The sequence below is a fragment of the Silene latifolia genome, chromosome X (assembly GCF_048544455.1).
Source record: "Silene latifolia isolate original U9 population chromosome X, ASM4854445v1, whole genome shotgun sequence".
In the NCBI taxonomy this organism is placed as follows: domain Eukaryota; kingdom Viridiplantae; phylum Streptophyta; class Magnoliopsida; order Caryophyllales; family Caryophyllaceae; genus Silene; species Silene latifolia.
In genome coordinates, this window is record NC_133537.1 from 332,887,366 (window position 1) to 332,893,451 (window position 6,086).

Consider the following 6,086-nt stretch of genomic DNA (forward strand, 5'->3'; position numbering starts at 1 on the left):
GTAAACTTTATAGGCCTTGCTATGATCGGAGTACCCAATAAATACTCCTTCATCACTTCGTGGATCGAACTTACCCAAATTGTTTTTACCATTGTTGTGAACAAAACATTTGCTTCCAAAACATCTAAAATATGAAATATTGGGTTTTCTTCCACGTAATGATTCATAGGGAGTTTTATTTAAAATACTTCTTATCATGACACGATTATAAATGTAGCAAGCGGTATTTACCGCTTCGGCCCAAAAGTTCTTAGGCAACTTACTAGTTAATAACATTGTTCTAGCCATTCCTTCAAGGGTTCTATTCATCCTTTCAACCACACCATTTTGTTGTGGGGTTCTAGGAGCCGAGAAGTTATGGTCTACACCATTGTCATCACAATAAGCACCAAATGATGAGTTTTCGAATTCGGTTCCATGATCGGTTCTCATTGAAACAAGTTTTAAACCAAGTTTATTTTGAATTTTTCTTAGCCAAATTAGAAACTCATCAAATGTCTCATCCTTAGAGCTTAGGAAGAGTGCCCAAACAAACCTAGAGTAATCATCAACAATGACACACACATAACGACTACCACCTCTACTTCTAGTTCTCATTGGTCCACACAAGTCGATATGTAAAAGTTGCAAAGGTTGAGATGTACTCATAATTCTTTTGGATTTGAAGGAACTTTTAACATGTTTACCTCTAGCACATTCATCACATACTTTATCAATTTCAAATTTTATATTAGGAATTCCTTCAACCAAATCAAGTCTTTTAAGGGTATTAAGAATTTTTGTACTAACATGACCAAACCTTTTATGCCATAACCAAGGATCATTGTTCATTACACTCATGCAAGACATGGTGTGACCGGATAGAGAGTTCAAATTAGTTAAGTAAACATCCTTGACACGTCTTCCTTCGAGTATTAGTTCATTAGTAGTGGCATCAAAAATTCGACACATATTAGCATGAAATTCAACAACATTACCCTTATCACAAAGTTGAGATATACTAAGGAGATTATGTTTCAAACCTTTGACAAGCCGCACATTGTCGACACAAAGTAAGGATGACTTACCAACTTTTCCAATACCAATTACTTCACCTTTCTTGTTGTCACCAAACCTTACCGTGCCACCATCATACGCTTTAAGTGAGAGGAATTGGCTTCTATCACCCGTCATGTGACGAGAGCATCCACTATCCAAGTACCAATTGCGGCCGCCTCTCACCAAGCCCTACACAAGATTAGTTTTTGAGTTTAGGAACCCAAATGAATTTGGGTCCCTTTTTGTGATCAACATAACTTGTGGTGTCTTTCTTAATGTTCATTTCATTTAAAACTTTGGTGTTCTTGTCAATGTCATCAAAACGTTTTGTACATCCATTAAAAACATGACCATTGTCACCACAATAATTGCAAATGATGTATTCGGGAAGACCTACATACTTCCTTCCTCTAAAATCGTTTTTAGGCTTCTGGATGCAACAATCATCGACTGTTCCATTTGAACCCCAAACCAGCAGTTTTATCGCATTTCTCGGTTTGATTCGTGAGGAAGTTTAACACGGTTTGACTTCCTTCCCATTTTTCAGTGATGTTTTTAGCATTAACAAGTTCATTGGTCAAGTCATGGACACGTGAAAGAAGATGCAAGTTCTTTTCTTTTTCTCTTTTGAGTTCATCATTGTTGACACTTTCAATGGACAATCTTTTCTCAACAATGAAGTCATGGGTGTGATTGTTGAGTTTAGACACGAGATAACTGATTCTTTCTTTGGACTCTTCATACTTAGATGTCATCTTGTCAAGTCTTTGGTTTAGATCAATGATTTCATTGGATCTAAGATGAGGGGAAGAGCTAGAAGAGCTACATTCGGGCATACCCTTTTGAAAGAAGGTAAGCCTTTCATGGAGGTCTTCTATTTCATTCTTGAGACAAACAACCTCACTCTTAAGACACTCATTTTCATTTTCCAACCATTCACCTTTTCTTTTAAACTTGTCTAAATCGTGGTCAGAAGCAACAGTCTTAGAGACTGTTTCTCTTAAGTCTACAACTTCAACAACAAGGTCATAGATCTCATTTTCAAGATCGTCTTTGTCCTTCAAAAGATCATCACGTTCCTTGGTTAGAGAGGAAACTTGCATCACCAAGGTAGTGTTGACATTTTCAAGGTCAGAGGCGTCCGTGGGTGTCGACCTAAGACGCTCTAGTTCTTTAGTCAAATGCTTGTTTAACTTGTTGACTCTTTTGACTTCATTATATGCCTCGAAGTGTGATACTTGTGATCTGTTGCTTTTAGTTCATTTTTCAGATTAAAGTTCTCTTGAGCAATTTCCTCAATCTCATTTTGCATTATATCAAGCTTATTAGTTTGAGACCGACACTTATCAAGAAGTTGATCAAGAAGCTTACATACTTTCTCTTTGGAGTAAGTTCTAGCCTTGGCCTTTAGATTGTTTACCTCGTTGTCGGAATCGGAGTCGGAATCGTCGGGGTTAGCCATGAGGCATCTTAAGTGTTCAAGTTTTGAGGTTTTTGAGACTTTTTCTTTACCATGATTTGCAACACACATTTTAGCCTCAAGTTCCTCCTCGATGAGTTCCTCATCTTCCTCGGAGTCGGACATTCCCCATATAGCACTCATGACTCTATGTTTGTAGTCCTTTTTGACCTTTTCTCTTCTTTCCTTAGATTTGATTTCTTCCCACTTGGGACATTCTTTAATTTGATGAGTTTTATCACCACATTTAAAGCATCCCATGGTGGAAGTAGGTAAATCTCTTAGGAAAGCGTTTTTAGAGTGATTATTAGTGAACTTTTTGTTACCTTGGCCATTGACCAACCCGGCTAAGTTCCTTGTGAACATAGCAAACTCGTCTTCCTCCTCATCTTCTTCATCACTTGGAGAAGATGTGAGGACGAGACTCTTTCCCTTTGATGACTCACTAGAATGCTTATCGAGATTGAACTCGTGAGCCATTAGTGATCCCATTAGTTCATGAAGAGATAGGGTTGACAAGTCTTTAGCTTCCTCTATGGCGGTGACTTTAGGTTGCCATTTAGGGGTTAGACTACGAAGGATTTTTCGAATGATGTCCTCGGACTCGAAATTCCTTCCTAGACTTTGAAGCTCATTAATAATACAAGAAAAACGAGAAGAAAAATTATTTAAAGACTCGTCCTTTGACATTCTAAACATTTCATATTGTTGCATGAGAAGATCAATACGGTGTTTTCTTACTTGGGACGTCCCTTCATAAGCAAGTACAAGGGAATCCCAAATAGATTTTGCCGTAGGACACCCGGAGATTCGACTAACTTCCCCCTCACCAACACAACGTTGAAGAATCGACATTGCTTTGGAATTATTTTCGGCAAGCTTGAAGTCGTTCTCATTGTAATTTCTTTCCTCTTTTGTCTTGGTGAAACCGTTAAGAATATCGGTTTCCTCAATGGCAAGAGGTCCATTTTGGATGATGTTCCAACATTGATAATCGATACTTTTGATGTAATGTTCCATTTTGAGTTTCCACCATCCAAAATTCGAACCGGTAAAGACCGGGATCTTGGAGTGTTTCTCGGAATCCATTACCCACGAATCAAACTCTAAGGGGATTAGCCTCTATCAAGAGCACGAGGCTCTGATACCAATTGTTGAGTTTATGGATTCAAGTACCTAAGAGGGGGAGGGGGTGAATTAGGTACCCTTTTTAAAATTTTAACTTCAACTTTATTGGATTAAAGTAAGTTAGGTGAACAAAAGGGATTTGAAGATACTTTGAATAATATTGAAAGATTGAACAAGTATCACAATGAATGTTTGCTGAAGTATGAAAGCAACAATCGTTATTCGTATTTATTTGTCTCGGTTTGTGGAGTATTACTGCAGACCAAATACGACAGTATGATGAACTGTTGCTTCTAAGTTTAAGCGAAACAAAACAAACAAACAAAGAAAGCAGCGGAATTAAAGAGATAAACAATGAACACGAGTTTTTGAATTGGTTCGGCAAATACTAAAGTGCCTACGTCCAATCTACCTTTTTATTACTTTCCTTTAGTGATCTACTCCGACAACTAAAAGACCCTTGTAATAAAAGACGCCAACCTACTCCGGTTGCAAAGCTAGTACAAGAACTACTCCGTTCTATGACAAGCTAACTCGCAATCTACTCCGATTGCCAACTCACAACCTACTCCGGTTGTCAAGAGTAAAAGACTACTCCGTCCTAAACTCTTCTAACACACTTAAAATGTAAAGGATCAAGTTTCCACTTAACACATTCTTAACAAAGAATAGAGGTGGACAACTTTTACAAGATCAACACTTTTAAGCAAGAGAGTTTAGTATAGAAAAGCAACTGTGATGTGGCTACACGACATGTAGAAACGAAAGACACTTGAAGACTTTTAAAAGGATTTTGCAAGATACACGATTTTGATCTTTAAAACACTTTGCAAAACATGAAAGAATTAATTCAGAAAGTCTTGAGAATTTAATGAGGGAGGCACACGGTTTATATAGAGGAGGTGAGTGAAGGGATTGCTAGGGTTTTGAAGGGTCAAAGGCTTTGCATGTGAGGAGCAATAGTAGCCACCCAAACACTTGCACCAAAGAGGAGTCTTTTGCAAAGGTGAGAATAGAGAAAGAAGGTTTGAAAGATAACCTTAAATGTTCATGCAAAATCAGAAAACAAAGGATGTGAGACAAGTCACAAGAGACAAGTTAGCACAAATATGGCAAAAAGGAACTTTTGTTTTCTTAAAAACCAAGGGATTGAATTTGCACAAAGAGGAAATATTTTGAATAATTCAAACCATTCTTTATTGGATACTACCTCCTTAAATAAAAATCTGAATTTCTCTTTTGAAAAATGATAATCACGTGAAAGCATTTGAGACAAAATGGAAGCTTCAAGTTTTACGAGTTGTGGCCTAGTCCACTCAGCTGTTTGCTTGTTGAAGCAAAAATATCCGGACTTATTTCTATTACTCTGCTATACTTAACTTTCTCACTTGTACATTAGATGACACACGACTAATTACAATGGGATTAATAACAACTTCAACACTTCTTAATCCAAGCTTGATTACATCATTAATCCTGAAAAGGTAAACTAAGATAACACAAATCAAATGGGCATGTTATCATCAACATAAGGGACCCAACAAATTCCCCCTTTGATGATGACAAGCCCCAAACGAATGACTACGTTATTGTAGATCCTCTCCATATTTGAAGATCCTATTCGAAGGAAGATTAACCAGCTTAGTTGCTGATTCACTTGCTCGAGCTTTGTTGATTCGTTTTGCAAAATTGACTACGTTATTGTAGCATTATTCCCTAACCCGCTTCCTTGATGTATTCTTGTAAACTTTTAGACTCTCTATAATTGCCGCACGGCCGCACCTTTATGCCAAAAAAAAAAGAACTGATTCTAGTTCATGAACTTTCACCTACTATCAAGAACAGGTATAAGTTTTGTTGTGAGGAAGAGTCAATATCTTCTGTTGGGCCTTTGCTCGGTGTCCACGGTCCTATAATAGTACGTTATTGTTCCTTTTCTGCCAAGCCTTCACGATTTAAACATGTGTTATTTCCCAAAAGACCTCGTATTATTATATTCACACTTATACAGATGATCAATCATCTTTTGACCTCCCGACTTGTGAACGAAGACCAACTAGTGAGCAATAGCGTGAAATTCTTGGTCAACAAGTGCAAAGATCTTATCAAAGACGGAGATTGGATTATAAAGCTGGACCACTCATATAGAGAAGCTAACTGAACCAGTGAATGGCTCGCTAACAAAGGGATCTACTCAAGCACCATTCCAACTCTACTAGATGATCCACTCCATAATGTACCGTTCCCTATGTATACGAAACTATGCATTAAACAGCTAATAACTCCATAGCATCGCAAATGCAAAAATGATATTAATTCAAAGAACTAGCACAAGCAACACAGCCTGATTGTGACAGAAATCTGATCAGCAGATTTGATACTCCGTAGTAATTATAATGAAACAGCATATTATTAAGTACTCTTACCTACACGAAATCCATCAAAGATAAATTATTTAATT